We start from the raw sequence: 23,858 nt of genomic DNA, 5'->3' as shown, positions 1-23,858 counted from the left end.
ATGGTGATTGCTGATCTACAACCAATTAGCCCTGTATCACCTGGGCAAAACGAGGCCCTGGAGCAGCAGATTTTGTCAGCAGGCTCTGGCAAATCCAGTGACCTGGGGGGGAAATTGGTTTGCAGAGGGTGTCGCAACTCCTAGAGCATGCAGGCGCCTCTCACCCATTTCTTCGCTCTAGCATCACTTGTCTTAGTCTGCTCCCTTTTGTTTCTGCCTTAAAAGCAGAGACGCCAGCCCAAACAAAGTTAGCAGGCAAGGCCTGTAATTAGGACTGCCCCCGTTCTCGGGGATTCTCTGAGGCTAATTAATAGCATCCCTGTGACTAACACCAGGGCTGTGGGAACAGCTCGAAGGCTGTGCTAAGAGACAGACCTCAGATGGCTTGTGGAGGGACAAGACATGGGGCTGGCACCTCCAGCTGGCTTGGGGGACCCCCCGGCCTTCTGCCAGTGATTCTGGGGTGAGCTCAGCCAGGGCTGTGGCTCTCCTGGACGAGGAATATGCTGTAGGGAATCTCGCTCTGACAGTCCTTTGGGAGGCTTTTGGGGGATGGCACACTTGGACCTGTTGTGCTCAGCAACCTTTTCTTGCCCCCTTCTTCCTGCTTTCCCTCCCTTCCACCTCCCCTTCATTCCTGAGGACCTTCCCAGGCTCAGCCACAGCCCTCCCTGGCTAACGAAGCCAGGTAATGAAGGTTCATTAGGGGCTGACCATGTGTCCAACCCTCTGCAGACTCCTAGGACCAAGGAGGTCTCATGGCTCAGAGGAGAAAGATCCTGAGAGGTCCCCAGGAGCTCCTTAGGGGTGGGCAGAGGGCTGGAGGGAAGGATGGATAAAAGCAGCATGATCGTGGGGAAATGACTGAATCCACAAGTGCTCCTAATTCAGCAGTGATGAATAATCCGTTCATCTGCAGCTCAGCAGCTGAGCTCCATTTCCTGACCTCAGATGCCTCTCCTCAGGCCAAGCAGAGCCCTTCAAGAACCAGCTTAAAGCCAGTTCTGCAGCCTGATCTCCAGGAAATGCTAAAACAGCCACAAATGAGGGGAAAAAATTAATTCAAAGGAGTTTGAAAACATGAAAACAGCCCAGTGTAAGCAACAAGGAGTGGAGGCCCTTGGAGGAACACAAGAAGAGGGTAGGTGTGTATTATAATATTTGGTGTTTTTTTGTTGTTGTTTTGTTTTTCTCCATGAATTCCTACCACCCATCTCTGAAGCTTTACAAGCGTAGCCTTTTCTGCATCCTGTGGCAGAATACCAGCATGTACCGATATGCTGGACAAAGAGGGACCTCCTTAGCCTGAACCTGCCCAGAAATTGCCTCTGCAAACTCACACCAAGCGCAGGCTTGCAGGTTAAAGCACGTGCAGTTGAGCATGAGGGCTTTTTGACAGGTTATGCTGGGATTTGCACCGAAAACGACTCTCTTTTTGCACTACGCTTGCATCAAAGCCCTGACTGTGCCTGTCACTCCCCCCCCAACCCTGCAATTCTGCAGGAGGAACAAAACCTTTGCCTGACTTGAGCAGGCACAGACAAAAGAGGAGCGCTCTGTGCCTTTGTTCCTGCTATTTGCTGAGATGACAGACGTCATTTTTGCACGGCGAGTGCTGGGTCCTACTGCCGCGAGTGAGTGCAGTGGGAGGAGAAGCGAGGCCGGCGTGCTCGCAGTGCTCTGCCAGGGACGGGTCTGGTGCTGGATGGAGCAAAGCAGTGCTGGTATTTTGTGGTCACACACAAAAAAAGGGTTCATTTGGCTGTCCTGACTGATTGTTTGGATGCCTGAGCTGGAAGGAATAAAATCTGGTGTGCAGAGGGTGAGCAAAGGAGGATGTCTTCCTTTAAGCAGATGTGTTGTAGGGGTGGAGGATTTAGCGGCCTTGGGTTTTATCTGCTGCATCAGGGGCTCCGTGCTCATAAATTGCCCGCTGCCCTCAGAAGGGTGACGGGGACATTTCTGGCTGGAGTAATCATTTCCCCATCTCACAGAAGAGGAGAAAAGGCCTGGGGAAGCCTGAGCCCAGCTGATTGCAATTCCTGTGCAGCCAGGTATGGTGGCAGCCTGGAAACTCAAAGCCTGAACACACCCACACGGGGGAAAGGATGCTGAATTTGGGATGGTTAGGCACACACAGGCAGGATGAACAAGGGTGGTTCAGGTTTGTCTGCAGACACAACCTACGTGGCCAACATATCCTCGCTCCTGTCCCTATAACACCAGGTCTCAGCCATTCCCTGCTCTGGTGTCACTCCAGCTCAAAGCTGCAGATTTTGCCCCACTTTTTTTCTGCAACCCTGTCGCAGAAAGCAAAGTGCATTAGCCTTGCTACCAGTGATAAGTGTGAGGCTTAGAAAAACTATCAATTTCCCAGCGCCCTTCCCAGGGCAGTAAATCTGGGAGCCTACCTAGCTGCACGCGTGGCAGAGAGAGTGAAAGCGCAGCGCTGGTGGGGATTTAGGGCTCATGAATCACCCCGTGCTCTCTGGTGGCATGCCAGCATCTCAGATTGCCTCCTTGTGTGATTTGCACCACCAATTTCTGCTCAACCCCCAAAAAATATCAGAGTACCTTATTTGTTCCTGCCCCCCTCCTTTTTTTTTTTTCCCTTAAAGGTGATTAGAGGGTAAAATCCTGTTCTGAGCTGATTTACCTGTGTTTAGCTGTTGTACAGTTGTTTACAGCTACTTTAGCCAGCTGTAGCCTGATTTAGAGATAAAATACACCAGGATCATGTTGGAGGTCAGATCTGGGCTGCTAATTCTCACTCGATTAATGCACAGCAGCCTTTCCCTGATACAAGAGGCTCGATGCAACCAAGTTGTAATTAAGGCGAGTTGGTCCTGGGACATGTAATAAAGCATAGAACTGGGGCTGAGGCTGTGTGTGCACTTCACAAGGCTGGAGTTACAGCACGGGCGATGCTTTTGGGCCATTGGGCCATTCCTCACCACGGCATGCCATCCCTTGGGAAGGGAGGCAGCCTGTGTTAGGAGATGAGCATGAAGGGTCAGCCTTGGGAAGGCCACCATGGGGGGACGTGACCTGGGAAGGTGTTTGATTTAGTGGTGTAGCCGTGCCCTGGGGGAGGCCTATGGTGATGTTTGTGAGATCCACATGGGCTGGCAGTGGGGAGAAAGCCAGAGGCACAGAGCCATAGGGTGCTGTGGGCTCGCCCTGTGGGAGCCCTGGTCCTAGCTGCACATTTCTGCCCCAGCCAGCACATGTTAGCTGGGCTGGGGAAGGAATCCGAGCTAAAAGCTGCCCTCTTTTGGCCTTTTATAGTCACTGAACTAAATTCCTCTAGCTGGTTGGAGAGGCAGACAAAGAGCTGCGGTCAGACATTTCTTGTCACAGCCCTGAGAGCCAGCACTTCAGCACCCCAGGGCAGATGCTTTGGGGTCCCTCCCACAGCCTCTTGCTCCCATGGAAATCCTTCGGTTTTCCCAGCTGAGAGCAAAGCTCACAGCCGGTGTGTGGGCTTTGCAGCAGCAAAGGATTTTTACAATTGCTTTTCCCATAAGTGCTGTGCTATTTCCTAAGGAGGATGACAACCCCCGGGGCACGTGGTTGGGTCACAGCCCCCTGCGATAACTGGCAAGTGAAGGACTTGGAAATCTTTGCGTGAATTCTCCTTTAGATTTGGATTTTCCTTTGGTTAAGAGGGATGAACTGCAGATGGCACGAGCCTGTCATGCTTCTCCGAAAGCCAAAACCTTGCTGGAAAATACAAGCAATTTGAGATATGGCTCAGCAAGACTCGGGACTGACATAGGCTGTTTTCTAGGGCCACCTGGTGATGGCCCAGAGACAGGCAGCGAAGTTACTACTTCTAGTAACTACCTTCATAGTTCAAGCACCCGCTGGTCCTGGGGGCACAGCGTCAGGAAACGGGTGGGAGAAGGGCTGTTTGCATTTCAATGCCCCTTGTGTCTGACTTGTGAGGAAACAAGCAAAATAACCGAGAGAAAATAAACCAAACACACTAACAAAACCATGCCCTAAACGGGGATATATAAATTCAGCCCACAGCTTGCTGCAGTTGCAGCGTGGTGGGGCTCCTGCTCTTGTGCTCTTGCGGCGCTAGGGGGAAGCGTTTGACTGCTGCATGGGCACGGTCCCTGCTGTCCCCGCAGGGCAAGCCTGGCCCTAAAAGCCTGGGTCACTGCTGCTTTTCCTGGAGTTTCATTTGAGGGGTCAGCACGAGGTCCAGTCCTGAGGTGGCCGATGTGGGAGAGGGCCCTGTGACCCCAAGGGACAAGGACAGGGACAGAGCTGGGCTGTCAGGAGCCTGGGGGAGCCCAGGCAGGAGAGGTGCAGAGTGCTGCCCCCGGGGAGGAGCAGCCCCAGGCCCCGGGACACACTGGGGCACCCAGCTGGGAAGCAGCTCTGCAGGAAGGGCCCTGGGAGCCTGGTGGGCACCACGCTGGGCACGGGCCAGCAGCGTGCCCTGGGCACCAAGAGGGCTGGCGGCACCGAGGCTGCCTTAGGCACAGTGTGGCCAGCAGGCCCAGGGCCTGGCCCAGAGGCCCTGGGCACAGCCTGGAGCCCAGGAGGCTCCCTCTGAGCACCAGGCAGCACTGCTGTGCTGGGCGGGTGCCGCAGCCCTGGCACAGGCTGCCCAGAGCCTGGGGGGGCTCCTCCTTGGGGAGCTTCAGGAGGCGCCGGGACATGGGGCTGGGCACCCTGCTCGGGGTGGCCCTGCTGAAGCGGGGCTGGGATGCGTGGACCTGGGGGTTGCTTCCCCTGAGCACACTCAGTGGTATAATCTGGAGCTCATCAGATGTTATTTGCTTTAATATCTGCATCTATTCCATGTGACAAGCTGTAAAAAGTCTCTCCTGATCCAAATTAACTACAGCTTTGCCATTAGGCCACAATAGGCAGCAAGCGCTGAGCCCAGTTGTGCTGAAAGCTGTTCCAAAGATTCCCATTTTATTTAAAGTTAAACACACACACAAGCAAATTCCCCTTCCAGGAGGGCAGTGATGACCCACGATTTTTAAATAATCCAAGCAAATTTTGCAGTTCACAGGCAACAGCCACAAAGCACAGGCTTCCATGTTTCCAAAATGAAGACGAGCAAATTGATGCTACCAAACGATACTTTAAATAAATTCAGCTCCTCCTCTTATGTATTCAGGTCTTGTGTATGTTCCGCTGTAGATTGGGGATGCAGAAGAAGCAATTTAGATTGAGAAGATTAATTAATTAGTGTCAGGCACACTGAGCCCGTTCACCAAATGGAAATGCTCCAGGGAATTTAGAGATGTTTCGGGCTTCTTTCCCCCTCCCTTTCCAAAGATGAATATTTCTAGGAGGCTTGTTATCAATCAGCAATCCGTAGCAATAAAGCAAAAAAAGAGATCTACTGAGAAACAGTGTCATCACTATTTCTTACTTTATTTCTTACAGTATTTTATATTGTTCTGTAGGGTCTAAACCTTGGGAGAGGTGATTATTTGTGAATCTTTGCTTTCCTTGAAAAAAAATAATAATAATGGTTTTGGAGCTAGTTACAGAGTAGAAAGGTAAGAATTGTGAAAACTGAATAATCCTTCAGAATTTTTAAGAAACCACTCCAGGGCTCTGGGGTGTTGTATGGTGTCAGTATCACTGGTTCTGCAGGAGGCTGTAGGATGGCACTTTTCAAGATGGTTCAAAGGGAATTTGCATTGAATTGACCATAAATCAGTCCACACTTTCTTTTTTTCTTACACAGGACGAAAACCACTCTTTAAAACACACCTCTCCTTTTAAAAAAGGAAAAAAAAAATAATTAAAAAAAATCTCTTAATTGCAGAGGAGAGGTTTTGGTGCCAAGGAGGCTGCGGTGCCTGATGGGGCCAGCTCTCATTTTCCATGCTGGCCTTCTCACCTCACCTGACAAATATAATAGCACTCAGCCAGGATAAATAAAAAGTGACTGCTGTTTTATAATCAACCTTTACACGGGTGACAAAAGCCATTTTGCACAGCCTGCCCTGCACAGCGTTGCTGGCCAGGGGAGATAGTCCCTGCCTGTATGGCCTCAGCAAATGCACCCAGAGGCAGCCACCTGAAGGGCCTGATACGTCCATCGCCCTAATATGCCTCTCCCAGAAATGTTACTTGACATGTTTTCCCAGCTGTGCTGCCATGGCATGCTGCTTATTTTTAGCCTATCCTCTGTAAACATCCACCTGGGGAGATCTGGTGCATCATGCACCGAAGCGGCTCCACACGTCTGTCTGTCTTGCTGAGTGCCTGCAGCTCAGGCCACCACTGCTCTCACAAGCTAGGTTTTTATTAGAGCAATGTGGAAACACTTTTGCCTTTTTGGTGCGTTTTCCAGGGGCTGAGACACATGACGGTGGCAGGAATGAGTGATATGTCTCCCATGCACTCTTGCTTCCCCAGCCATTTTTAGCTCCCTCAAATTGTTTGGCTTCATTTGATTCTTGCCTGGAAATATCCAGTACACGTGGAGGAGGCAGCATCTTTCCCCTCAAGAAAGGGCAGGGGAACGGCCTCAAAAGACTAGTAAATTGCCTGTGGAGGAGGAACTGGGAGCCCAAGTTTGCTGCCATGAAGATGGGGGCTCCTGAGCCACTTCCAGCTGCTGCAACAGCAAGGAAAGGCAGCTACCCGGGGACTGTGTGCCAAGGCTGAGGGATTTGGCTGCATGGGGAGGTGTAGGCTGAGTTTTATCTGAACACCTAGCGTTGTCTGGCATCTTCTGGAAATGGGACTGCTTCCTGCATAGGTCACTGGGATATGAGACGGCTGGAATATGAGACCAGGGCTCCAAATATGTTGCTCCGAGACATCCTTTCTGATGTGCCCCTTAGCAAGACACTAGTCCCTACACAAGGATCCTGCTGGTATCCCCTCTTTGCCCTGCCACATCCCTGTCCCTGGGGTGCAGGACAGCCCCAGCACACCACAAGGTGACCTTGAAGGCTGCATCTCAGACATTGGTGCTGAGCAGCAGGCACTGGGCTCCCAGCCCCTTGCAGGGCCATGGCAGTGCCATCTCTTGCAATTTTCTTGTGGATCTCACCATGTTGCTACCTAGAGCCTAGCTCCTGCAGTCCTGGGCAGAGGTAGCAGGCTTTTTTCCAGTCTACTTTTGTCCTAGGGTCCTTTTGCCCTAGGAGCCTGTTGCCCTAGGCTACTTCTTGCCATCTTCTGGGGCATAGGAGCGTGCAGCCATGCCTGCCGCAGCCTCTGGAAGCATTTTGCTCCTTAGAAAGGGAAACGCTTGCTGAGCAACTTTATACATGAAAGTGTACTCTAGGAGGGTTTTTGGTGTGTTTTTTATTTTTTTTTGTCAAAAGAAAGAAATGTCCCAGCTTGCCCAGCAGGGCCAAATGGAAGCGGATTGACCTCCCTCATTAGCACCACTTAAACCGGAGGAAAGAGGCTCTGAGGAGCAGCAGCCTGGTGATTTGCTCTCCTTTAAAAATGTCCCTGTCATCACGCTCCACCGCTCAAACCAGCGGCACTGCTGGCACCAAGCCTGGTCCGGGAGGACAAATGATGAGAAGTGCCCAAATTCTTCTGCTGACAGCCGATCGAGTCAATGGCCTTTGGGACCGAGGGCATGGGGCACGCAGTGGGTTGCAGGAGCAGTTTGGGATTGCACAGGGTTTAAGGATGTCTAGTGGAGTAACCAACAGCAGGGAAAGGGAAGGACCTTGGGGATTTCGGGAGGAACAAGTGTGGGACCAAGGGGCTCTGCACTATCACCTGTAAACCTTCAGCTCTGATTTTTGGTAGAGGTCACCTGAGACACCACAACCAGTGACCTTTCTCCTCCTGAACTTTCTCAGCCCTCTAGAGCCAGCTGTGACTCAGCTGCTGCAGCCAGGAAATGACAGGGAATGGCAGGAATGCCTCTAGGGAAATACCCCTCAAAATATATTTCTCTTTAAAAAATGCTTTTGCTGTGACCTGCTCGCCTGCGTGAATGTCTGTCGGCCAAGGTCTGTCACCCAGCCAAGTCCCAGGCTGTGCTCTGCTGGTTTAAAAGCATGAAAAAGTATCACCTTGTCATCAGCTCTGGCAGGGCTTTGGGGAGATGCGGAGGTTTCCAAAAGCTCCATTTTCACTTGCATCTCTGCAAGGGCTTGGGGCTGTTCAAAGAGGTGCCCGGAGCTCTTCCCTGTAGAAAGAATTAATGTGCTTTCATCCTGGACCCCCCCCGGCCTCTCTTGGCCCATGTCCGAGCCATAGTTGGGCCACCTAGCTGCGGCCTTTGAAATATGTGGGTATGAGAACATATTTGGAGGAGGGCACGTGCCCAGCCAGCCGTTTCGGAGGCTGCATTCCTGGCTGTGCCCTTGCACGCTGCCGGCACCAATTCCCAGCGCCCTGCCATCAGCAGGGAAAGCAGAACATAAAATGAGGCTGCCTCTGGGGAAGGAGAGGTGATGATATAGGATTCTGGGGGGGGATAGCAGACACTATTCAAGTAGGTCATAAAAAAATATGTGGTAAGGCATCAGTCTGCAGTAATTGTTTTCTATATACAAAGAAGTTGAAATTGCAAAGCAGGTCCTGGGGTAGAGGAATTGCACTTGGCTTTTTGATTTTAGACATATATTACTCTGTGATGGTAACAGAAGTCGACTAGGAAGATATATGGTATCTTTCTTGCCTTATTGTCAGAAAAGATTATTTAAATCACAGGCTCACTGTCTCGCCTCATAATTTGAGTTGGCGGTTTAAATCTATCAATTTTATTTCCATTTAACATTCACCTCTTTGTGTGCATTTCTTCCCCCAAATATATAAGGGAATCATTAGTTCCCATGCTATAATTTTGCAATTCTTATTGCTAGTGAGGAGGAGAGGCCTCAGCTATAGCAGTGCAATTACAGCAGCGTGTGGTTGATCGTATATTCACGCTGACCTTTACTTATTGATATATTCAGCACTTGGATGTTGGGCTGCAGCCACATCTCGGAGCCAGGAGTTTGGGGTCTGCAAATCTACAGCTCCCATATGGCTTAAGGGGGCTCAACAGAACATCAGTGCCCAGCCCTCATTGCCAAATTCAGGTCATCTACTGACAGCTCATATATGTATGAGCTACTGCTGACTTGTTTCTCACTGTGTTTGTAAGGAAGCTGAAATCTAGCTCTCGTTTCTTGTACTGGACCATTCAAAGCTGGGTTTTCCAGATGAGTTTTGTTTTCCATCTTTCTCTCCCTGATCACTACTTTAACCCCCTGGGCAGCTCCTGGCATGTTTGGCTGAAGCTGGGGGTCTCTGAAGTCCGTAATTCATCCAAGCTTTGGGAAAGCTGGTGAGGAGAGTCTCTGGGACAGTCTTCCAGCAGAGCAGATGTAGGAAAAGCACGGTGCAATTAAATGAACCATGTTCCTCTTGGGTACCACACTCAGAGCAAGAGGATTGTGTGTATCCAAACTTTTGCCAGATAGGCAAGTGCAGCCTACTTAACAGCCATCAGATTTCTCCCATGAGGGTGAGATGTGACACCTCCATTTGCTGCTGTCTATGTTAATTTGAAATCTTCCAAGCCTGAGCTCACTTTAATAATTAAAGGAAAAAAAAAAAAAAAACAAAAAACTATCATTGGAGTGAGTTCCCTGTCAGTATAAATTACATCAGAAATGAAGATGCACAATTGGGTGAGTTTGTATGAATTCAGTTTTCAAAAACTTATATTTCTGTCACTCTTTCTCCATGTTTTATAGGCCAGAAATCTGAAATCAGCCTCCCACTGGCTGTCATCGTTCATATACGTTTTTTCCCTGCCTCAGAGCTCCTGTGGAGTGTTGAGGACCCACTTGAAGGCACCCAGATTAAGGCTGCTTGAGGCAAGCTTTATCCCAGCACAGTTTAATATCTGAACACTTGATGGTGCAATCCCATTATGTTCTTTTCACCGTTTTTATTTATTTATTTATCTGTTTTCCGGCCTAATGCTAACTACAGCTGCTGCTGGATAACAAATTGTTATATAAAGAGGGGAAAACAGCGATTTAGCTGCCTTTTTTTTTTTTTTTAATGTTAATAATTGAAGCAACATGAAGCATTTTGCAGCGATGAGAGATATCCACCCCAGAACAAGCACATCCCAGCAGCTGTCTTTGTTTCCTGGAAACACAGGAGATGCACTAAAAGCTGAGCACAGTGTTCAGTGGGGAAAATACCACCTGTGACCCCCCTCAGCTCACCAGCTGCCTCTCAGGGTGCCTGCACCCTATGTGCCTTATGTCCTCACCGTGCACACCAGGTTGGAGCTCTGGCATATCACTCTCCATCCCCGTGGGCTCATTTTAGTAGCAAGTCCAAGGACTGGACATTGAGCCCTGTGTTTTGCCCCTCGGTGGGCTGCAGAAGTCAGCGATGGGGTGTCAGGGCTGGAGATCTTTGCGAAAACCTGAGCCTGAGGATGGCTTTTGGCTAACCCCAGCTGCTAGGGAGATACTGCTCTTGCTTTTCACCTGAAATCAGAGCTGCTTTATTTACTGCGCGGTGACTAGCTCCTAGGCAGGCAAGCTCTAATGCATACTAATGAACAAAACAAATGTTTTCCCCTCAAAGTATCATGTGTTTTCCCAGACTTCCCTGCATCTCAGCCAGCGAGATAACATCAAAGTGGTACAATTTAATGAACCTGCTCCATTACAGGGGACAGCATGATTTATTGGCTGCTACGCAGAGGAAATACTGCTGTTGAGACTTTTCAGTGTACTCCTCTGACTTTACCAGGTTAAAACTTGCTGCAACCCATTTGACTTGTGAAATGAATGTGAGAATGATAAAACAGGGATTCACCCCAAGCAGGGAGGTTTATGGAAAAACAAACAAACAACAATTAAAAAAAAAAAAAAGATGGAGCAAAGGAGAGCTTGGGATGGATGTGGCTGCAGGTGAGCTCCTGTTTGGTGATGGTAGATGACAGCATCGCCACATCTTTTCCGAGAGAGGGGCACATTGCTGAAACAGCCCAATTTCAGGAAGAGACTGTGATGGCTCCCTTTGTAAGAGTCACAATGAGAGCAAAGTCCGGCACGATGCAGCCTCTCCTACAGAGCAGAGTGGAGAGGGAGGCTTTAATCACACAGCAGTTTCCATGCCAACCTCCTCTCCCAAATGCCCAAGCACGAGGGCTCTCTGCTCCCCTCCTGCTCCATCTCCTTTGCTTCTGGAACAATTACAGTGGGATAAGAGCCCAGCTGCATCTCAGCATGGCTTGCACAGTCCTGTAATGGCACAGGAGACACTGCCATCCCTCAGCAGAGCTCCTCAGTTTTGACTGGTTTCATGGAGCAGCGGCTGCCTGATAAAGCCACATTGCAACACCCTGACAGAGAAGAGGTAGAGGGAAGAATGGGCCAAAACCTTATCTCTGCCACTCCCTGAAGTTGTTCCCAGATTTATTTTTTCATTAAGTTTTATTCATCCTTTTTCTACCAAGTTCCAAAGGAGCTGGTGCATGTGTTTCTTCATCCAAGCCTCATGGCCACAATCAAGGTCAAAGGGATTCTCGTTTGCTTCTGATTTTTGCTTCAGAGGGAGGAGCGTGACTTTGTGCCTGGGGAATACTTTTATAAACATGTTCTCCTTTCCTCTGGCATGGGAAAAACAGGCAGCAGGGCTCACTGGGCAGCAGGCAGCCCTCAACAACTGCTTGCTTCATCCAAAGAAATCACGAGTCCTAAGATGACATTTTAGAGCAGGAGGAAGACATCAAGGTGTTGTCCAACTAAAGGCATTGTTCTGTTTTCTCTGAGGCCATGTGAATGGCAAAACATTAATATTTGCTTTTCCATTTCCCTTTGGGCCCCATTGTTTGCGAGCTCAGTCTGGAGACAACTTTGCAGCTCACCTCTGTTTACTCTGGGTGTCGGCGTTGCTGGCCGTGTGCTGCGCCTTTCCCTTCCTTGCATTGGCTCAGTGGGAAGGAAAGGCTGGCTAATTCTTCCCAACATGAGAAGACTTATTGTCCCTCTTGACTGCCGTTCAAGAACAGCTTTTTTTTTTTTTTCTTTTTTTTTTTTTTGTATTGTGGAGCTGTGTATTTTCTTTATTTTACGGCTCAGCATTACTTAAAAGTCAGGCCCGGCCCTAGCACACGTCTGCCAAATCAAATGGTTGGCTTGCTGTGAAACTCAACCTTAAGACTTTAAGTGGGAAGTGGTCCAGCAATAGAGCAGGTCAAAAATCCCACTTGGCTCAGAATCCTCTTTCTCGGTTCAAGATTTCTGACAGTAAAAACACCATTTTTAGTGGTGACTGTGTGAACTTTTAGCGCACGGCCTCTTCGGAGAGCACTGCATATTCTGCTCACATTGAATTGAGCTAATCTCAACTTGAAACAGATTTTTGTAAAAGAAGGCTTGCAGGAGCCTTTTTTGATGCATTAAGGATGCCAGCAAGAGGTTTTTATTCATCTTTTTTTTTTTTTTGGTTTAAACTGTGCCAACCCTGGTCTTTGCAGGTGGTGCTTCAAGAGTTGATGGGAGCTTTATGAGCAAGAAATAAAGTGCTGTCTCTTAACTCGTGGATAGGTAGGTTTTGCCTCTTAAATCACAGCAAGCTGGTGGCTTTTGCAGGTTTATTAGGCATGACTTTCACTCTGACTCCAATTTTACTCACAGTGTTGCTAATTCGTAAGAACAAGTGCATGGCAAGAAGTGCCCAAATGAAGGCCTGTGTCTTGCTGAGCACCCCTATGCATCACTGCTGCCCCATGCCTCAAAAAGCAAAGATTTCCCTCCCTTGGAGGCATGAGAAGAAGGAGATGGATTATTTAGCAGTGCTGAGTGTCAGATTTGGGGTGGAATCTGAGCTCTGCCAGCAGACAGGCCTTTAGGCTGGCTTTCTGGTAGGGCACTAAGATGGCTGGGCAGGCCCACCTCTGCCTCAAGGCCACACCTCATGGCCTCCAGGCAGCTCCCTGCTGGACAAACTCCGTGTCAGGGAGAGGGCTGGCCTCTGCGGACACACCAGGCCTGCCTGATGGAGGCATGGATCTCAGGGCCTTGAAGCTGGGAGCCTGCTCGTGCCTGGGAACGGACATGTGGCCATGCAGGCAGGGCTGCAGCTTGCGGTGGGTGGGAGCAGGCCCAGCACATGCAATGATTCCATATTGGGCTCCGTTTTGGGCCCCTCAAAGGACATTGAGTTGCTGGATTGTGCTCAGAGAAGAGCAAGGACCCTGGTGAAGGGACTAGAAACCAATGTATGTGAGGAGTCATTCCTTTCCTTTTCTCCCAAGAAATTTGCATGATTTCTCACTAACCAGAAGCAGGAAAAAAAAAAAAAAAACAAAACACAAGCCGTTCTCCTTCCCTTCACTCAGGCCATGGTAAATGCCACTCTTTCTGAAGCAACTAAATACCACTTTGCTTCTTCAGGTTAGCTTTACTGCCATATGCCACTCCCTGGCTGCACAGCTTTCATGACTCCTTGGGCCCACAATGACTTCATGCTGCAGAGTTTCTTTTTTATTATTTTTTTTTTCCCATCAGTGACACCCCAACCCCACCACAGCGGTGGCGGAGAGGATTTAGGTAGGGTCTTATCCTGCAAGCTGTCTTTGGGAAGAAGGGTGGCGAGGAAGAGGGGAGTGGGGAGCAAGCACAAAGCTGTGGTGCTGTTCATCCCAGTAACATAAAGGGCTCCATCCTGCAGGCAGATGGCCTTGGAGAATGAGTTTGAAAGCCTGGACCAAAAGGCTGGTGGCATCTGTGGCATCTTGATCTACTGCTTCTGCGGTACGAAAACTGAATTGTGAAATGTGAAACATTGAAAGAAAGGTGGGAATTCAGCATAAGATGCTAACATGTAAGCAGTGAGAGTCTGCCTGTTTTTGTCTCACCCCCAAATTCACAGTCTAACCCAAAAGCAGACGCACACACTGGGCACTGTGTCCATGGTGAGGTTTTTGAGATGCAATCTTACTATTGAGGGTAAGACAGGACCCAGCCCTTTCATCCTGTTTCATTAATTAAGAGTATCTTTAAGCCTCCTCAAATAATGTGCCTAGAAATCTGGTGAAGGTGCCAGGGAACTGATTTCTTTTTGATGTGACCGTACTGGGAACTGGTGTCACCAGCAACCCAGGGCAGATGTCCCCTCACTGCAGAGCCAGAATAAGATCTGAGCTTAAAACTCCTGGTGAAGCCAGACGGGAGAGGGTGTTTTGTGTGCGTGATGGGGATGCAAATATCCTGTCCTCACCTCGGCTGGCCTCCCAGAGTAGAAAGGCAGGTGACTGGCAGGCTGGCGAGTAAACAAGCTGAGCTGGAACGAGAGTTTGCTGAAGTGAAGGAGAATCAAAGGCAGCTACCCTGAAGGCAGAAGGGGTCTCACAGCCTTGACTGGCTACAGGCATCGTGATGCTTGTTATTTTTTCATTACAAGCTATTCCCTTGAGCTAAGTGAATAGCTGGGAATCACAGCGTTTGTCAAAGGAGACTTCTGATTCTCACATTGGAGGAAGAAAATGTAGAAATCTGAGACTTGGAAAAGAAAGCAAACAAAACTCTAATACTTTGGCTTTGTAATAATGTAATTATAGTTAAGATGCTTGCCTAATTTTGCAGTAGTCTGTGAGTGCTGAAAGCTCAGAGTTTGCAATAGCAGTACTGACATGCTGTATGCAGAAGCTGGCCTTTTGACTCCATGAGGATATTGAAGATGTTCTGGTAAATATTTACATTTTTTAATCTCCATTGCTAATCAGAGCTGAGATTATTTAACTTGCAAGAGTTTATTAAAATAAACTCTGCACTGATTGCTGCTTTCTGCATTTGCTATTTTCACCCCTACTGTCCAGATGTTAGGGAATCTGGGCTTTTATCAAGGTTGGATGTGCTGGAGTACTGCAGTTGCAGTTCGAAAGGACTTGGCCCCTGGGGAAGACACTGTTCCAAAATGAGCTGTCACCTTAATCTTTCTGATGGTGCAATTAGTTAACAATGGGAATCTTGACAGAAATTAGTCTGTGGTGTGATGTTTTTTTCTTTTTCTTTGAAGCAATCCCAACTCTTGTTGGTATTAGCTTACTGAATTTATGTCAGATAGCCTGGCTGGATCCCAGCTTGCATCTATTCTTCCACTCTTGGTCCTGGAGGGATCCCAAAGCATGTGATGATGGTTTTGCAGCTCCTGGGAGAAACGGTGCTCCCTGCGGTGAGGCTGCCTAGACTGGCATCACTGGCTATCAGGTAAAGCAGCTTGGTGTCTATGGCATCTCCCCATTAACGCTGTAAGGATGGGAAAGCTGGTGAAATAGGATGGGGGGAGAGCATCCTATACATGTGGAAAGCACACAGGATGAGAAATTTCCCTCATGGGAAATTTGGAGAACTCCAAGGACTTAATAGGGTCCAAGGACTTAATAGGTTCCCGTGGCAGTGGATCCCTGAGCTGGTAAGAAGCAACACTGACAGGCCTGTGCTCTTTCCCAGTTCTTGCAAACCCTCATGGCAGTGATGCAGCCACCCTGTGATGCTCTGACCAGGACTTGGTAATTCAGCTCTATAGCAGGAGACTGGCTGCGTCTGTGAGAGATGCCCTACCAGAGGGAAAGGGTCCAGGGATTCTGTTCCTTGTTTTGCAGGGTGAAAATTAAAGCCAGTCCGGATCTGTGCACCAGCAGACCCTCTAAGAATGGTGTGTGTGTTTAATGGGGTGGCTTGACCAACAAGGATATGAAGGGTCAGGGAACAGACTGTGCTTTAAAAGCAAACAGAGCTGTGAAAATGCTTCCTGAAGGTTTGGGTAGCTGAGTGGAGTCACGGACTTTTGCAATAGTCCCTGCTGCCAGGGCTCATTTCACCCCTTGCACAGGCAGATCTGTGAGAGGACAAAGCAAAGGCTGCGTGCCCTGAACTGGGCAAACTAAGGGCAAATAATCGCAGAGACTAGCGGTGAGGAGAGAATAAATGAGCTATTTGAAAATCAAAGTGGGGCTCAGCACTGCAGCTCCACCAGTGCTGTCTGTGTCTCAGGGTAAGGGAGCCATGGGCTCAGTCGTGCCTTGGGGTATCTCTTTGTTTTTTAATATCAGCCTTGTGAAGTTTGTAGCTTGTCCAGGCATATTTATTCAACACAGCTGCGTTTAGGCTCCAAGTAGAGGTGAGAAGCCCTCAGTTCTTCCTTACAGAAAGCGTCACACTTTGCTGTTTAACATGACTTTTCACTAATGGTGTTGCCAAAAGAAGTAAGGATAATGACACGGAATAAGCTTGTCTCTAGTTACTGCTACTGAACCCTCTAAATTCCTGAGCAAACAAGCTGCAGAGGGAAAACATCACCAGAATTACCCTCAATTAGGAAAACCTAGAAAAAGAAAAAAACATTTTGTTCTCCAGTGCGGAAAAAACAAATTGCTGTTGTTATCTGTCCCCACCAACATCAGGCTGTCTTGTAGCAAATGCTTGCGCATCTCCTCAAGCTGGTTTTGACCTTGATATGAACCACACTGGGGCTTGGTTTGTCACCAGATAGGGTGAGAAATGAGTGCAGTGGAGGAGGTAGGAGAAGATGTTCAGCGAAGTGCAGCGGGAATGAAGGCGGTGTGAAAAACAGAGAGAAAACCACACTGCTGTGGGGAGAGCTGGCTGTCTGCAACAGGGTGAAATGGTGTCACAAGGTTCGTGGGCTTTGATGCCTTAATGATGTCGATAAGCAGTAAGGAATGATAAATGGGTCGTATCTCACTAATTAGGGCAAACTGGGAATGCCTGAGGGCGATGCTGCCCTGTGTTTCCCTGCAATGCCTAGGGACAGCTTGGGCAGCACCCTGCAGGAGCTGAGGGAGTCTGTATATGAACCTGCATTCATCCAAAGGATTTTCTCTTTGCAGCAGTGACTGGTTGAAAAAACGCCTGCCTCCTTTAACATCTGTGACAGTCGAAGGCAGAGCTCACCAGCTCATTTTCAGCAAAGCAGCTTGGGAACCACTTTGCAGTTAGGAATTGAGGTTTTGGGGAAAGTTCAGCCACCAGTTCCACCTCCGGATTCCTTTCTGGACTGCAGAACCATTGCTCAAGCTCAGGATAAACCTCCTGCCTGTATGAAATGGCTGTTAGCCTGCCCTGCACAGTGGTAAAACAGCAGTGTGAGATGAACACATAGGGAACCTCCCCTCATGTGGAAATGTGTAAGTGATTTAAAGGAAGCTGACAGTTCCCAGAGAAAAAATCGAAGAGGAAAAGCAGAAATAAAGCTGATGAATTCTTCCACGGTCTGAAGGCAATGGAGAGGAGCTTCCAGATGTAATGAAATGCATTGTTAACGTTGTTATTGATAAGACTGTCTGCCGGTGGCGAGGAGATGAGGCTGTGCTGGCTTTTTTAGTGTATTGTGTACCTGCTTCCACATCATGGCTGTGAGGACATTGGCAGCGTGACTGCCACTGCTGGGCAGGAGAGCACCAAGCCCAGCTCAGATCCTTTCCAGACATCAACGGCAGGCAGTTTTCGGCCTTCTCACATCTTAAAACTTCTCCCCATGCCCGTGTGGATGTGGACTTCAGGTGAACGTTGGCCTAGGCCTGCTCAGCAGCAGTGCTATGGACATAGTGTTGGTTTCTGAGGGGATGCGGCCTTTGTCTAATGGGACTGCCCCTTTCCCTCATGGTTTCTGGTAGGTTTGTGCCCAGATACATGTGTTCGGGCACCGACTCTGTGCCTTGCTGATCCTAATGTGTGTGGCACACTGCCATGAGCACCCTTCTCGTTCCACAGGGTGTGTTTCTGCTCTCCATCCCAGGCCAACACTGAGTAACATGGGTGTTACATGCAAACGGAAAGAGGATTTGGGGCCACTTCTCTCGTGTGGGGCTCATTTAAACAGGCAGGTCATGTATTACATTTAGTGAAAGTTGTGCCTTTTAATCTTCTGATCTCTGTCCCTGCTTTGAGCAGCTTTGCCATCTGCTCAGATGAAATGTGACGTGACGAGACGTTTCAGCAGAGTCCCATGTTTCTCCAATGCTCCTCTCCTCCACCTAGATCTACTGAGCAGCTCAGGGAAAGAAGTTGTGTGGCACTTGTGACACCAAGTTACTTACCAATTGCAGAGTTATTTGGAGTTTACCCTCTTAGTTTACCCTGTGTGAAATACAACTTTTTTTTTTTGGTTATGATTTCCCTGAAGAATCTAGTGCTCAGGTGGGTTTATCTTTCAGTGTTGGTCACCAATGCCTTGTTTTGCTGTCAGCTTGAGGTGTAACACCTCTGTTTTAATTCGTGTGTTTCCTGCGTGGTTCTGCTTGTTTGGAAGTATTACTGAATGGAGAGGAAGAAGGCTGAAGGTGTCATTTCCACAGATAAAGCTGTAGCTGTGCTGGCCTTAGATTAGAAAATGAACAAATCCTTACCTCCAGGATGAGCTGCTCTGAACAAGACTGACTGCAAAAAGTTTCCTGAACTTGGCTCGCAGTAACAGTGTGGCTCTTCCCTTGCTTTTGTCACCAGCAGATCTCAAAGCACTTTGCAAAGGAAATCAGTGTATTTTCCATTGATAAATGCAGGAGAGAGTGTCCACTCAAAAAAAAAAAAAAAAAAAAGATGGGGGACTTGTTCCCCTACCTGCTATGTCCCCAGCCTTGTGCTCCTGCTAAGTAACAGTGTGGTTACAGGGTTCATCTTTCTCCCTTTCAGCTTTTCCCCTCCCTTGGGTTTGGGTGTGTGGTTAACATTTGTGCATGCTCAGCTTCCTGAGTCCCCAAAGGCAGGACACCTGCATTTTGTCACTGGAAATCTCTGTGGAAATATGCCCATCAGCAACAGAGGCAAAGGTACAGTCTGGCTGAAATCTAACTGATCTATGGCCTCTCTTGTCTCAGAAATGAATCTTTTGGGGCTCAATAGCTTACGCTGACATGCTATTAGTTTCAGGCTCGCCTTAGCAAGAGGGAGCTGACAATAGTTGTGCAAGACCAGGCGATGTTTGAAATAGGATCTGTGCTGTCATTGTAACTGAATCTTTGCTATTTGGGAAGCCTTGGCCGGCTGCTGAGCCTGTGCTGTGAATGGATCTTGCAATACAAATATTTGCCTGTGGATAGATGCCTTATTATTAATTTAAAGCCTGACATAAATCATGAGCTCAGAAATGCAGACTTAAGCTTCCCGGACAAAAATAGATGTGGCCTCTTGCATGGGGAGCCGTTCCGATTATGCTTCCATAATTGGATCATGCTGAAATGGATACCTTAAATTTAGTTACAAAAGGCTAACCAGAAAAAAATGCCAACAATTTATCACAGCCATGGTGCTATATTTAAAGCTGTCAGCGTTTCCAGGATATAAAGCGATTATAAATCCTAGCGGTTTGTAGCTGGCCGTAGGAATCTGCCTTCATGCTGACATTTAACATTCGAGTTCTCCACGCCGGAACCCCCTGATTCAGGAATGTAATTAAGCCTTCACCTCCTTTTAATTTAAGGAATAACCCTACTGCCAATACAGGCTTAAATGTAGGCATATACTTGGATGTGCTGTTGAATCAAGGTCCAAATACTTAATTAATTTCTCTCGGTAATGAAAACCTGGCTGTTGATTTGGAGTTAGAGGCACTAAAACGCTGATCTCCAGTTTCATTTAACTGAAATAAAGCAATGCCCAACCCTGTTTGGAGTCTGAGCTTGTGGCAGCTCATTAGCTAACAGATGAGAAGTGCAGCAGTCAAAAAACTGCGTTGAATGCAGTCCTGTATGAACCTTGCCTAACAATGTCTTGCGCAGAAGACTTAAGAAAAAGGAAAGAATAACCTGCAGTAAAATGTCTTTTAAATAGCCTGAGGCTGCTGGATCAAGCTGCTGGCATAGTCAGCCCAGTGCTATGCCTCCAAAACAGGTAAAAACAACTTGGAAGCAGGCAGGCATGGAATGACCATCCCAAAAGGTTTCTTCCAGGTCTTCCCAAGCTCGTGCCCTGTAGAGAGTTCATCTATCTTAAAAACTCATTAGAGCTTCATCTTGTAGCCTCTAGTAACATGATCTCTTCTCACCAGTGTGGCTAAGGACTTTTCCATGGATAAATGCAACAGAATACCTGCTAGTTACAGCATGAGCTCAGAGACGGTCAGGAATTGGAGTATTTCATTCAAATACGCCTGGCCTTGAACCTGCTGTCTGATAAGATTTCAAAACAGATCCAGCCTTCTTTTCCACAAATGTCCCCTTTTCTTGGGATACACCATGCCCAGGTACCTACATCAGAGCACCTCTAAGCTGCTGGAACCAAGAGCTAATGCCAGCTCTCCAACCCTACTTACCAAAGACTGAAATGGAAAATTTGTGTCTCCTACAAGGGTCCATTATTTGTTATCAAATAATATTTTTACCTTCTCTTGCTGTGACCTTGGGTGAATGAGATGTTTTAGCTGCTCAAGAGCTGTACCATGAAAGACATTTGCTTGAATTATGATGCAGATAATCCTGAAGGAGCCTGGTATTTGGAAAACTGGTCAAGAAATAAGGCAATGAGCAATGATGCTGCCTATGGCTCTGCTTTCCATTGTGTTTTCATTTCCTACCTTCATTCTTTTTCCCTTAAGTGACATCAAGCTTGTGGAATGTACTTCTTTATTAGCAGGGTAAAGAACAATAAGCAAAAAAATGCAATAAAAAAAAGAAATTGCTTCCAAAGCTCCCTTGCCAACAATGTGAATCTTTCAGGAAACTAATACATACCCCAGCTCTGCAAATCACTGAAGAATGTGAGTTGTCTTAGTGGAGTAAACAGCACTCAGCAAGCCTGTGGAGATAATATGCTGGGGATGTGGGGCCTCAAGTCCTACATCTGCACAGACAATGTTCTGGGGCTTCTAAGGTGTCCCACATGAGGCATGGCCCATGCTTCGAGGGCCACCTTTCTGTCAGCCCCTGCCACAGCATTTGCACTGTGACCGTGGGCTGGGTCAGCATCTACTTGGGGGTTTGGACTCAGAGCTGATGGAAATGGGCTTTCAGGGCTGCCTGGTGCTCAGAGGAGCCTCCTGGGCTTGCCCAGGGCCTCTCGTCCTGGTTCTGGGCACCACTGACAAGAACGTGAAAATAACATCTCTGAAAACAGCACCTCAGTGCTATTGCATTGCATGAGGGCATGCAGAAGATTGGATTGTCCGTGGGGGTCCCAGTCCAGCTGCAGGTGAGATTTGCTTACTTCAGACTGGACGGAAAGTCTGCCTTGATGTTGGGGTCTAGCTGTACCGGTTCCAGGACCTCGGGACACGCCGTGTCTCCCAGAAATTCTGCACTCCAGTGCTCGCATTCCTCCTCCAGCAGTGCTGCAGACTGACAGTTTGTTTTATTCCAGCAACTGCAGTTGCATATGGAGCTTGAGTGAGGTGTGTGGAGGGTGAATAACAAAAAAACGGAGAGAGAGAGAAAAAACAATCATCCTAAATGACTTCCATCTGTCTCCTCCTGTTGCCCACTGCAGAGATCAGATTTATGAAACCTCCGTGCTAGCAGAGGCTCGCTACAAAGCCAGGTGCCAGCTCTGCCACCAGCAAGCCCCAGGGGACCTCATGGAGCGAGTGCCGCTGCCCCCCTCCTGGTCCTCTTGCCACTGATGCTTTGGGTGCATGCCCAGGATCCTCTCAGTTGCTTACAGGGTTTCACTGCTCATCGCCAGGCTTTCTCTGCAATAAAACGTACACCTCCCATGAGAGGTTTTTTGGGGAAAGGTTGTGTGTCTGCATTCACTCCAAAGCAAAAATTCTCCTGCAGTGATTGTTGAGCAGCTGGAAAGAGAGCGTTCAAATGTTGCCCAAGCTCGGCTCCGCTCCTACTGAAGCTGGAGGGGATATCACCTTCCCCATCTGATCTCCCAAGTCAGCTGGCTTGTGCTGCCATCAGGCATCTGGGTGGAGTTCTGGGGGGAGGTTTTGTCTTCAGCTGAAAATGGGGGAACTTCAAGGGGCCCCCAGGAGCAGGGGTGAAGGTGCCACGTCTGTGCTGTGATGCTTTTCTCTGCATCTGTTTTCTACAGCAGGCAGGCGTCAGGGAGCCTGGCAGAGCTGAATTTGTCCCCTGCAGAAGCTGGTAGGTGACAGTTCGCACAAGTCCTCATTCGGAAGCTCTATTTTGAATGGAAAAACGGGCTCTCAGCTAAACCAAGCTGCAATTGAAAGTGTCTGTGAGGTTTTTGTTTGTCGAGCAAGCAGTACAAGTATTAACGGAGGGGAAAGGGAGCCAAACCAAAAAATTGCAAGTGCCCTTAAGTAAAAAATGTTCTCATCCTTCAGCCCAAACCTAAAACACATCAGCAGAAAAAAATGAATGATAGCATTTAATGGGAGCTGTAGCCTTATTTTTCTACTTTGCTTACAGGACAAAAGCCCCAGCAGACCACATATCCTGTGCCATGTCTCGACTGGGGCATTCAACTTCTTGTGAGCGGTAAGGCTGTCTGCTACCAGTGTGCTGAACAAGTTCGTGCGATACTTTCACCCAAGAAAATGGGTCTCTGGAGTACAGGAGCATGGCAATTTGCAATTGATAGATATACCGCAGTGAAATTTTCATTGACATCTCTCTTACAAAAACCAAAAGCCACAGGCTGTCTTTCCCCTACAATCCTGACTTGCTGGCTTCTTTTGAAATCTCAGGTTGCCAACACGATGCATGGAAGGTGCCAGCACCAAATGGAGGAAGGGATTGCTTTTGATGTTTCAGTCAAATTTGTGCTCTAGTAATTGTTTCTTGGGTGGAGTAAAGAAGACTTAGTCAAGCAGACATCCCAACCGAGGGGTTATTAGCTGCAAGGAACATTTTCTTCTCTCTGCTAAAGCATCAAGCGTTTCCCTCATGGCAAACGTGAACAGTCATTATACAAAGACACCAAGACACTCATGGTTTTGAACCGGAGCACAGGCTGTTACTTCTTATGGGAAACAGCTTAATGGCTACAATATTCAGCCAGGCCACTTTTGGCTGACTTCTGGGACCAGCCTGACTTCCACGCTAAGTGGTTGGTACCCTCTGGAGACTCATGAAGCCTTCTTCTAGAAGGACTTTTGCACCACAGAAGCAGCTTTCAGGGTTCTGTTTCAAAGCAAGGTTGCCTGACATCGCTTTGGCTATGTCCACACGGCTCTGTGGCCTCCTGCCCACAGAAACTTCAGAGCCAAGCTTTGAAGTTGCCCACCCTCTTCCCATGTCTCTGCTCTCGCTTTGACCTTCCTAACACAAAAATAGCTCTTTTTAGTCACAGAAAATATCAAAGGTGACAGACAATGGCTGGGTCCTTGTTCTCATAGAAGTTGGTGGGAACTTTGCCATGGTCCTGGAGGGGAACGTGATTAGACCAGCAGGACCTTATGACAGACCACAGCCCAAGAGGCAATAGGATTACTGACCATAAGCTGTGGAGGCTCAGGAGGTTACCAATAGGATGGGTTGGGGGGGCTTTCCTCTTGGGGACAATGGGCAAATCCTGCCTCCACTTGGTGGCCTGTGGGACAGGACCTGTAAGCCAGTTCCTAGAACACAGAGGGTGCAGCAGAGTATGGGATTTCCAAAATGAGTGTCAAGAAGCTAGCCAGAGACAAAGCAACAAGGCTGTCCCAACCTACAAGCTCTATATAACCCAACCCACACGTCCTACAGCATCATACCCACAGGCCCTGCACCCCACCAACCTACACACCCTTCTCCATCCAGCCCACAGGTCCTACACCCATCACGGGAGTCACTCAGTGTTACCAGCTTAGGGTTTTTTTTGGAAACTCCTATCACATTTTGGGAATGCTTTCCATCCTAATAATGAGACAGATACTGTTTAAAATGCATGTCTAAAATGGTGGCTTTTTTGGGGGGTGGGATTTTGGACAGGGGGATTTTCTGGGTTAAAAGAGGTTAGCTCTTCTCA

The 23,858-nt window shown here is 48.3% G+C and overlaps 1 long non-coding RNA gene across 1 annotated transcript; it reads left to right on the top strand.

Moving 5' to 3' along the window:
- Positions 1–128: 128 nt before the first annotated feature.
- Positions 129–22,668, top strand: LOC137858442 (uncharacterized). Its single transcript, XR_011097732.1, has 2 exons — positions 129–1,141; positions 16,838–22,668. It is a non-coding gene; the product is annotated as an uncharacterized lncRNA (long non-coding RNA).
- The last annotated feature ends 1,190 nt before the right edge of the window (positions 22,669–23,858 follow it).

This window comes from Anas acuta, chromosome 6 (assembly GCF_963932015.1).
Source record: "Anas acuta chromosome 6, bAnaAcu1.1, whole genome shotgun sequence".
NCBI classification, from domain to species: domain Eukaryota; kingdom Metazoa; phylum Chordata; class Aves; order Anseriformes; family Anatidae; genus Anas; species Anas acuta.
Note: the sequence above shows the minus strand (reverse complement) of the source record. Positions and strands in the feature narration are given on the sequence as shown.